This window comes from Equus asinus, chromosome 20 (assembly GCF_041296235.1).
Source record: "Equus asinus isolate D_3611 breed Donkey chromosome 20, EquAss-T2T_v2, whole genome shotgun sequence".
In the NCBI taxonomy this organism is placed as follows: Eukaryota; Metazoa; Chordata; class Mammalia; order Perissodactyla; family Equidae; genus Equus; species Equus asinus.
In genome coordinates, this window is record NC_091809.1 from 20,343,530 (window position 1) to 20,355,577 (window position 12,048).

General features: G+C 39.1%; 1 pseudogene; it reads right to left on the minus strand.

Moving 5' to 3' along the window:
* LOC106823673 (olfactory receptor 7E24-like) overlaps window positions 1–10,688 on the minus strand; it is a 51,513-nt pseudogene extending 40,825 nt beyond the window's left edge.
* Window positions 10,689–12,048: the final 1,360 nt, after the last annotated feature.

Here is a 12,048-nt window from a genome sequence, read left to right on the forward strand (position 1 = left end):
GGAGAGAATCCCAGAGGGTGAAGTGACCTACAGCTGCCATTGCCCGCCCCGTGGGGCTAGGGATTGCTGGAGATCTTGGAGAGAACTGGGGCTGGGTGAAGCTCCAGAGGCCCGCTCCGAGCCCCAGAGGGGAAGCTCCAGAGTTATGCCCAGGCAGCAGACAAAACTCTCTGTCTGCTATTAGCGGAGGGGCCACGCCCAGCATCCACAATACCGGGAGGGTCCCAGAGAGGAGAATATTAGGCAGGGTAGCAGCTGACCAGCTACCACTGAAATCAGGATGTCCGGCTATCCGCCCAAGGCAGGGCAAAGGGCTCCCTGAGTTCCTGGGGAACAGGACTGGGGCTGGGGGGAGTTCCAGCGACCCAGCTCCGTAGCCTAGGGGAAAACCCTACAGGCTCACAGCAGCCTCAGGGAAAGCCTCTGCACAGCACTAGTAGAAAGCACCCAGCCAGCAGCCACAAGGCTGGAAGACCCCGGGACAAAAGCAGCATAGCTAGGTGAACTAACCACAGACTGTAGAAGATGCCAATAGCTCTCCTGCGACCCATAGTGGACAAGTGAGATTTTGTGGGTGCCGACAGCAATGGAGCAACAAATATAAGTGATCCCACCCCTAGCCGCTGGAAAAGCCCATAACACTGTTGCAGACCCCAAGGAGGGAGCACGTCTAGGTGGGCTGCAACAGTAGGCACCAGCAGCCTGAATCCCCCCTGTGACGGCCCCCATGGCAGAGGAGGGAATCCAAAGGACCACTGTGACTACGAGGAGGGGCCCAGACTCAGCTAGCAACTGTGGATAGGGTTCCTGGTTGGTGCAGTACAAACAGCGGCTTTCCCACCGCAGCAGCTGAAAAAAGTGAAAGGAGCAACTAAACTCTATCTTCATGCGAGGCACAAATCAAAAGCATCAAGCAATATGAAAAAATACATTAAATCTCCAGAACAGAAAGAAAATAACAAATACACAGAAAACAATCCCAAAGAAAATGAGATATATAACCTAAATGATGATGACTTCAAAACAGCCATCATTAAAATACTCAATGAGTTAAGAGAGAATTCTGACCGACAACTCAACGAGTTCAGGAGCTATGTCACAAAAGAGTTTGATACGATAAAGAAGAACCAAACAGAAATATTGGAAATGAAGAACACAATAGAGGAGATTAAGAAAAATCTAGATGCTCAGAACAGTAGGGCCAATAATATGGAGGAAAGAATTAGCAATTTGGAAGATGGCAATATAGAATTGCTGCAGGCAGAGGAGGAGAGAGAAGCAAGACTAAAAAGAAATGAAGAAACTCTCCGAGAATTATCAGACACAATTAGGAGATGCAACCAAAGGATTATAGATATACCAGAGGGAGAAGAGAAGGAGAAAGGGGCAGAAAGCCTATTCAAAGAAATAATGGCTGAGAACTTCCCAAATCTGGTGAGAGAGACGGATCTTCAGGTGACAGAAGCCAATAGATCTCCAAACTTTATCAATGCAAGAAGACCAACTCCACGGCATATAGTAGTGAAGCTAGCAAAAGTCAACGACAAGGAGAAAATACTAAGGACAGCCAGGCAAAAGAAACTAACCTACAAAGGAACCCCCATCAGGCTATCAGCAGATTTCTCAGCAGAAACTTTACAGGCTAGAAGAGAGTGGAATGATATATTGAAAAATCAGAAGGACAAAAATCTACAGCCGAGAACTCTCTACCCAGCGAAAATGTCCTTCAAATACGATGGAGAAATAAAAACTTTCCCAGATAAACAAAAATTAAGGGAGTTCATTGCCACAAAGCCTCCTCTTCAGGAAATCCTCAGGAAAACCCTCATTCCTGAAAAATCCAAAAAAGGAAAGGGGCTCCAAAACCAAGAGCACAGGATATAAGTAGAAGGACAACAACAGAGAGTAGCAGCTCTACATCAGAACAGATTAAACCATGGGACGAGAAACAAAGGAAATTGAAGAAAACCAGAAAACAAGACACAAAATGGTAGTGGTAGGCCCCCACATCTCAATAATCACTCTAAATGTCAATGGACTGAACTCCCCAATCAAAAGACACAGAGTGGCAGGATGGATCAAAGAACAAGACCCAACAATATGCTGCCTCCAGGAAACACACCTCAGCCCCAAAGACAAACACAGACTCAGAGTGAAGGGATGGAGAACAATACTCCAAGCTAATAATGAACAAAAGAAAGCAGGTGTCGCTATACTAATATCAGACAAGGTAGATTTCAAAGCAAAACAGATAAAGAAACACAAAGAGGGACAGTATATAATGATAAAAGGGACTCTCCACGAAGAAGACATAACACTTATAAATATATACGCACCCAACACAGGAGCACCAACATTTGTAAAGCTACTCTTAATAGAACTAAAAGAACACATCAACAACAATACAATAATAGTAGGGGACCTCAACACACCATTAACACCAATGGACAGAACATCCAGACAGAAAATCAACAAGGAAATAATAGAATTAAATGAAAAATTAGACCAGATGGACTTAATAGATATATATAGAACACTTCATCCAAAAACAGCAGGTTACACATTCTTCTCAAGTGCACATGGAACATTCTCAAGGATTGACCATATTTTGGGAAACAAAGCAAACATCAATAAATACAAGAGAGTTGAAATAATATCAAGCATCTTTTCTGATCATAACGCTATGAAACAAGAAATCAACTACAAGAAAAAAGCAGAGAAAGGTGCAAAAATGTGGAGACTAAACAACACGCTTCTCAACAAACAATGGATCACTGAAGAAATTAAAGAAGAAATCAAATTTTATCTGGAGACAAATGAAAATGAGAACACGACATACCAAATCATTTGGGATGCAGCAAAAGCAGTCCTAAGAGGGAAATTCATCACAATACAGGCTCACCTCACTAAACAAGAAAAAGCTCACATAAGCAACCTCAAACGACACCTAACAGAACTAGAAAAAGAAGAACAAACAAAGCCCAGAGTCAGTAGAAGGAGGGAAATAATAAAAATAAGAGCAGAAATAAACGATATTGAAACAAAAAAGACAATAGAAAGGATCAATGAAACAAAGAGTTGGTTCTTTGAAAGAATTAACAAAATTGACAAACCCTTAGCCAGACTCACCAAGAAAAGAAGAGAGAAATCGTAAATAAATAAAATTAGGAATGAGAGAGGAGAAATCACAACAGATACCAATGAAATACAAGAAATCATAAGAGAATACTATGAAAAACTATATGCCAACAAATTGAACAACCTGGAAGAAATGGACAAATTCCTAGACTCCTACAATCTCCCCAAACTGAATCAGGAAGAAATGGAGAATGTGAATAGGCCAATCACAAGTAAGGAAATAGAAACGGTAATCAAAAACCTCCCCCAAAATAAGAGTCCAGGACCAGACGGCTTCTCTGGAGAATTCTACCAAACATTCAAAGAAGACTTAATACCTATTCTTCTCAAACTGTTCCAGAAAATTGAGAAAGATGGAGAACTCCCTAACACATTCTATGAAGCCAACATCACTCTGATCCCCAAACCTGACAAGGACAATACAAAGAAGGAGAACTACAGGCCGATATCACTGATGAACATAGATGCAAAAATCCCCAACAAAATTTTGGCAAACCGAATACAGCAATACATCAAAAAGATTATACACCATGATCAAGTGGGATTTATACCAGGGACACAGGGATGGTTCAACATCTGCAAGTCCATCAATGTGATACACTACATCAACAAAATGAAAAACAAAAGCCACATGATCATCTCAATAGATGCAGAGAAAGCATTCAACAAGATCCAACACCCATTTATGATAAAAACCCTCAATAAAATGGGTATAGAAGGAAAGTACCTCAACATAATAAAGGCCATATATGACAGACCCACAGCCAACATCATACTCAATGGACAAAAACTGAAAGCCATCCCTCTGAGGACAGGAACAAGACAAGGGTGCCCACTTTCACCACTCCTATTCAACATAGTACTGGAGGTGCTGGCCAGAGCAATTCGGCAGGAAAAAGAAATAAAAGGAATCCAAATAGGTAACGAAGAAGTAAAACTCTCGTTGTTTGCAGACGACATGATCTTATACATAGAAAACCCCAAAGAATCCATAGAAAAACTATTAGAAATAATCAACAACTACAGCAAAGTAGCAGGGTATAAAATTAACGTGCATAAATCAGTAGCATTTCTATACACTAACAATGAACTAAAAGAAAAAGAACTCAAGAACTCAATCCCATTCACAATCGCAACGAAAAGAATAAAATACCTTGGGATAAACTTAACCAAGGAAGTGAAGGACCTGTACAATGAAAACTACAAGACGTTCTTGAAAGAAATTGACGATGACATAAAGAGATGGAAAGACATTCCATGCACATGGATTGGAAGAATAAACATAGTTAAAATGTCCATACTACCTAAAGCAATCTACAGATTCAATGCTATCCCAATCAGAATCCCAAGAACATTCTTCACAGAAATTGAACAAACAATCCTAAAATTCATATGGGGCAACAAAAGACTGCGACTTGCTAAAGCAATCCTGAGCAAGAAAAACAAAGCCAGCGGAATCACAATCCCCGATTTCAAAACATACTACAAAGCTACAGTGATCAAAACAGCATGGTACTGGTACAAAAACAGGTCCACAGATCAATGGAACAGAATTGAAAGCCCAGAGATAAAACCACACATCTATGGGCAGCTAATCTTCAACAAAGGAGCTGAGGGCCTACAATGGAGAAAAGAAAGTCTCTTCAACAAATGGTGCTGGGAAAACTGGACAGCCACATGCAAAAGATTGAAAATTGACCATTCTTTTTCACCACACACCAAAATAAACTCAAAATGGATCAAAGACCTAAAGATTAGGCCTGAGACAATAAGTCTTTTGGAAGAGAATATAGCCAGTACACTCTTTGACATCAGTTTCAAAAGAATCTTTTTGGACACTATAACTCCTCAGTTAAGGGAAACAATAGAAAGAATAAACAAATGGGACTTCATCAGACTAAAGAGCTTCTTCAAGGCAAGGGAAAACAGGATTGAAACAAAAAAACAGCTCACTAATTGGGAAAAAATATTTACAAGCCACTTATCCGACAAAGGGTTAATCTCCATAATATACAAAGAACTCACACGGCTTAACAACAAAAAACCAAACAACCCGATCAAAAAATGGGCAGAGGACATGAACAGACATTTCTCAAAAGAAGATATGAATATGGCCAATAGACACATGAAAAGATGTTCATCATCGCTAATCATCAGGGAAATGCAAATCAAAACTACACTAAGATATCACCTTACCCCCGTTAGATTGGCAAAAACATCCAAAACCAAGAACGACAAATGTTGGAGAGGTTGTGGAGAAAAAGGAACCCTCATACACTGTTGTTGGGAATGCAAACTGGTACAGCCACTATGGAAAACAGTATGGAGATTCCTCAAAAAGTTAAAAGTAGAAATACCCTATGACCCAGCCATCCCATTACTGGGTATCTATCCTAAGAACCTGAAATCAGAAATCTCAAGAGTCCATTGCACCCCTATGTTCATCGCAGCATTATTTACAATAGCCAAGACGTGGAACCAACCTACATGCCCAGAAACTGATGATTGGATAAAGAAGATGTGGTATATATACACTATGGAATACTACTCAGCCATAAAAAAAGACAAAATTGGCCCATTCACAACAACGTGGATGGACCTTGAGGGTATTATGTTAAGCGAAATAAGCCAGTCAGAGAAAGACGAACTCTATATGACTCCACTCATAGGTGGAAGTTAGTATATTGATAAGGAGATCTGATCGGTGGTTACCTGGGAAGAGGGGGGGTGGGGGGAGGGCACAAAGGGGGAAGTGGTGTACCCACAACATGACTAATAAAAATGTACAACTGAAATCTCACAAGGTTGTAATCTATCATAACATTAATAAAAAAGTCCTTTCAAATATAACTCCTAACCTTGGCCTGGTAGACTTCAAATGTTGCTAAACATGTTTTGGTGAATGCACAAAATCATACACCGTCATTGATCCCATAGATGGCATTAGTGTACAACATATTTCACAATTTTAAAAATAATATTAAAAAAGTTTCTTCCAATTTCTCATCTTATGCAGGATTATGTATCAACTTACATAAAATTGGGGAAACATCTGGTGTTTGACATGGCATTTTTTGTTGTTGTTTCATCTCTGTTTTGTAGTGGCTTGGTAAAGTAGTTGCATTTATTTCTATTCCTGAACACTTGAAGTTCTGGGTCCTCATCAAATCCAACTCTCTCATTTCCAACTGAAGAATTTAGGACCATGGGAGGCCCCCAAAGTAGCTCTGAAACCCAGCCTTCTTATAGCCCCTTCACTTCAGTCTGTACTGAAACAAGGATTATCCTTCAATAAATTCTCCTTAAATACAGTTCTCCTTAAATCAACTCCCTGAAGGCAACTTTCATCTTCATTTTACACTATGAGTCAATTTGGGGGAAATGCAAAAGAAAAAAGAACAGAGGTGGAAATATCAAACACCTGGGGAGTTTTCACATTTGTTAAATGGAGAAAATAACTGAACTTCCCTTATGAGGTTGTTTTAACAAATTAAATTAAATAAAACATAAAGCCCATGGTTCTCAATCCTAGTTGATTACTGTACTTCCCAGTGAATATTGTGAAATGTACTGATGCCCTGGCCAGAGCCTAAAACCAACTAAATACTAATCTCTACACACACAGTTCTTAGTAGTCTCAATGTAAAAGCCAGGGTCAAGAACAATGCCTTACAAGATTGCCAGGCTCTTAGAAAACATTCAGCTAATATTACCTATTATTACTGTAATTAACACCCAATTGTATTAAAAACATGAGCATTTAATAACATTTGTTTCAAAACTCATATTTTATAGGGATTTGAAATATTACCAATAAAATATTTTTTAAAAATCCCTGCATAATTCCATTGCCCTGTACAGCTGTCCTCCAAAGCAGCCATTGTCATTAATCATAATTTTTTAGAGACAAAAGACTTATTTGAAGTGGCTTCAATTCACTTTGAAGGCTTTAAGTTTAATCCAATGTGCATTTATTGTCTACTGTGTACAAATTGAGGAGGGGACCAAAGAGATACAAATTATTGCAATACAGAGAGGTGAGGAATATAATATTGATATGTAATAAATCCTGCAGAAAACAAAGGTAAAAGTTTTCAATTCACCTTGAGTAATTCCAGGAAAACTCTTTAGACATTGATTTTTTTAACATTTTATTGAGGTGTAATTCACATATATAGCATTCACCCACGATAACGTAAATTCAAAGATTTTACTAAATTTATAACTATGCAATTATTACCACAATGCAGTTTTAGAATATGTCTATCATCTCAAACCTAACCTTGTATCCATTTGCAGTTAATTGCTACTCCCACCTCAAGTGTAGGAAACTACCTACCACTGTCTGCCTCTAAATTTGCCATTCTACATATTTTAAACAAATGGAATCATACAATATGTGGTCTTTTGTATCTGACTTCTTCTAAGCATACATTTTTGAGGCTCATCCATGTGGAAGTAAGTATCAATATTTTGTTCCTTTTAATTGCAGACTAGTATTCTATTGTAGGTAAATACAACATTTTCCTTATCCAATTACCAGCTGATGGACATTTGGACATTTCAAGTTTGAGGTTATTATGAATAATGCTGCCATGAACATTTGGCTTGTGTCTGTGTTGACACGCATTGTCATTTCTCTTGGGGAGATACTTTGCAGTGCCATTAGTGGGCTGAAAGGTAAATTAATGCTTAACTTTTTAAGAAAATGCCAAACTATTTTCCAAAAGTGGCTGTCCCATTTTACATTCCCACCAGGAACACATGAAGGTTCCAGTTTTTCCACCTCTTAGCCAACATTTGGTATTCAGGAAAAACATCTAAAAGGAGAATATGCTTGGAGGTTGAATAATACATAATAAGCAGAAAATTAGCCAGAGAATATATTTGGGTGATATTCAAGAGTTAGATACATCAGGAAGACATATGGAACTTATGGCTGAGGTATTATAAATAAGGTTGGGACACGCAGATGGAGGACAGACCAATGAGAGTCTAATTTGATATACTAAGGATGTTATAAGCAATTGAGAACCGGAGTCATGATGTTATCATACGTATAATTTGAGGATTTGAGGTTTGCCCTGAGTGGGAGAAACTGGAAGCAGAGGGAACAGTTAGGAGGCTATTGAAATAGTCCAGGGGAGAGGTGACGGAGACCTGACCTAAGCCAGCAGCAATGATATGGACAGATTTTAAAAGAAAGATGTATTAATTTCCTATTGCTCCTGTAACAAATTGCCCTAAGTCTAGTGATTTAAGATGATACAACCTTATTATTTTAGAATTCTGGAGGTAATAAATCTAACATGTCAGCAGGGATGCTTTCCTTCTGGAGGTTCTAGAGGAGAATCTGTTTCCTTGCCTTTTTTCAAATTCTAGAGGTGCCCTGCATCCACTGGCTTGTGGCCCCTGCCTCCATCTTTAAAGTCAACAGTATGGCATCTTCAATACTCTCTCCAGCTCTCCTGCCTCCCTTATAAGGATGCTTCTAATTACACTGAACTCATCCAGATTCAGGATAATCCCTCCATCTCAAGATTCTTGACTTAATGATATCTGCAAAATGCCTTTTGCCGTCTAAGGTAACATATTCACATGTTCAAACATCTTTGGGAGGCTATTATTCAACCTACCACAAGAGATGTGTGTGAGCCAACAATTGACTGATAAGCATTTGAGCTGAGAAGGTGGAGGAGCTATGGCACTCCTTGTTGATTTTCATTGGGCATGATCATCTCATGGTTCAAGCTCACATAAAGATAAGGCTGCATTGACAGGTCTGCTTTGGAGGCAAGTGATAAAGAGAATTTCCTGATTCATCTAAACATAGCTGAGTGACACAGGGGCTCAAATACTGTGAAGATTTCCATTCAGATTATCAGCTTTATTTCCAGATTGGCTACTCTCACATGGAAACTAGCAACTTTCACAACCCACACCTCACACCTTCACTAATAAAGAGGAGGCAGTCCTGTCCTCTCAGGGGACCAGACAGGGTTGATATCCCTGGTAACAGGGCTGCCAACCATAGACCCCACTACAGACATGGCAGTAGCCACATGACCACTGTCCAACTCTACTTGACTATGATCTGAAAGGCAAAGCCATCAGCTCATGGACCAGACAGGAGACATTCCTTATCTAGTGAAAGCAGTCTATAAAGGCTGAAACGGGTGTTTGCTCCTTCAAATGCAGATTCCAATAGTAAGCCCATCTGTTTGCACACATTATCAGCTGACTCATAAAGCACCCCAAGCTGAGCACCTAAAGCAGTCAGTAATAACTATTACTGTAATAAATATTACCTAAATAGTAAATAAATATTACCTAAATAAATAAATAGTAATAAATATTACCTACCATTATATATTTACCACTAAATATTAAAATTTATATAAAACCACTATAATAAACAGAGTGTGATATGGACATAAATATATTACTTGCACAGAAGAGTCTAGAAACTGAAACAGAATTTATTGTTTAAGGTGGAAATTCAAATCAGTAGATCAAAAGCAGTTTAACAACAAGCAGTACTAAAGCAATTAGCAATAGTTTCTGGAGGAAAAAAAGTAATTGGATCTACTACCCCATATCACATTTCAAAACGTATTCCATAAGGATTAAGGACCTAAGTCTCTTTAAATATAATACATTTAAGAGGAAAATTATGAAATCTGTATGTAATCTAGAGTTTGAAGAAACCTTTTAAGGCAAGGCAGGAAATCCAGATATTTTTAAAAGCCAATTTCTTTGGCTACAGTATAATTAAATGATTTGTAAGTAAAATATGAAACTAACAGCAAAATATATCAATTCAATAGATGCATAAAACATATTTTATCATGCACGTGAACTCTTGATAAAATGTATTACTAAATCAGTATTTTAAAAGATCTTTACTAACATCACAAAGGCCATCCACTGAAAACCACAGCAAACATGATTACCGGAGAAACTTTAGAACCATTCCTGAATAAGCGAACAATGCCAGGTATCAGTGCTATGTCACAAAAATTAAAAAAAAGAAACATATTTGAAACGGAACAATAAAAGATTTACAGAAAATGTCATTATATTGCAAATGCAAAAAATCAATGATGAGTTTGGCTTGGTGTCTAAATAAAGCCCTACAAATGAGATTGACTGAATGGAGGACAGAATATTTCATAGATTTACGGGATTACCAACAAGGGAAAATCATTGTAAAGACTCTAGGAACGTGGGGAGAGGAAAGCAGAAAAGCTTTTCTTGCGCAGGCTGTAAGGTTAACGCCCAACCCCAGCCTTCCACATCCATGTTCCAAACAGGAGATGGGCCTCATCCTGCCTCCACCCCTACCTCCATGTATGGGCCCCGCCCTCCACCCGTAGCCCAGCCCACGTACCTGGTTCCAGCTTCAGCCTTGGCTTATGCACTTCTTCCTCTCCTCATCCCCCACGATGACCAGACTCACAGCCCAACCACAACCATGCAGAAGAAATCTACCATTTCTGTGTTTGACACGGTGGAACTTACCTGATGACTCGAATGCCGAAGACTTGCATGTTCCGGGATCAAAGCAGGAAGCGGAAATGAAGTCACTTGTTCATTGCATTCTTTTCCCTTGGGGGCTCTGCGCAACAATGAGAATATCAAGTTCATCTGTTCCAGCCTCTGTGAGCTCTGGTGAGGTTCGCACGAATGGGAGGGAGGAAAAGGGAAGGAATCAAAGGACGGGTTGGGTGAGGGCCGCTGAGGGGCGTGCTTAGAGAGGCCTGGCCTGCACTGTTCGCATCCACCTAGGCTGCATGATAGCCGGCTGGTGCCATAGGTCCCCGGATACCCAGGGTCGGAAAATGTGGGAAAGGCACTTCCATGGGGTCTTTCCGCCCATCCTGCACCCCTCTTCAGAAGCCTCCAAAACAACCTTTGTGATTTTTCTCTAGAAGGAAAAGAATTTCTGCTGTTGGAGTGACCCTGACTTGGCCCCCGTGTGCTTGCTTCATCAGGGATCTTGCGATTCAGGCATATTCTGGTGAGCACTCGGGGAAACTTGCTTCAAAATGGCCCGTTTCCTTATGTATACAAAAGAATATTTCATCTGAGAATTTGGCTTTGTCTTTGCAGGTTTCTTATTTTTTGACACACTACATTCAAGTAGAAATATAATTTCTTAGATGTCTATGGGTGCATATTTTAGTTTCCAATTAGGAACGTAAGTAGAACATGTCTTTCTACTAAAGAGAAACAAGGCTATTACCTGTTTCTTCATCTGAATTTCCTAGGTCTGTACATCTCCACAGAGCTTCAGAACAGCGGCCTCCAGGAGAAAGGAATGGAGGCTTCATTACGTTACTTCTAGAATAATTAAATTTCCCATTAACCGAATGTTTGGACTGACGGTATTTTCCCGACATTTTTCTTTTGAAAAATCTTAAAGAAAATGTAAATAACTAATAAAAGGAGTGTCCATTGAAGTAGATTCACCCATTTTAGCATTTTGCATGTTTGCTCTCTCTCTAGATAATTTCATATTTTGGTTAACTCTTTGAGAGTCAGTAGAAAATATGTTGCAGACATGATGCTTGCCATTTAATTACTTGGTAATACATCTATTTAAGATAAGGACTAAAACCATCATGCTATTATTTCACCCAAGGAAATTAAAACTAATGTCATCTAATATCTACTCTGTGAAAATTAAAGTTCTGCACATTGTTCCAAAATACATTTTTGGATCTGGGAGCCAATCAAGATTTATGTATGATAATTGTATGTGTTTTTTAGTCTTTTTAACCTAGACCAGAGGTATTGTTTCTGCAAAAATTGACTTGGAAGAATCACATATTCTTTTAGAAACTCAAGCTTTTTGATGTTTGTGATTTTATTTGCAAGGTGAGCTTAAATATTTCTTTCATTTCTTGT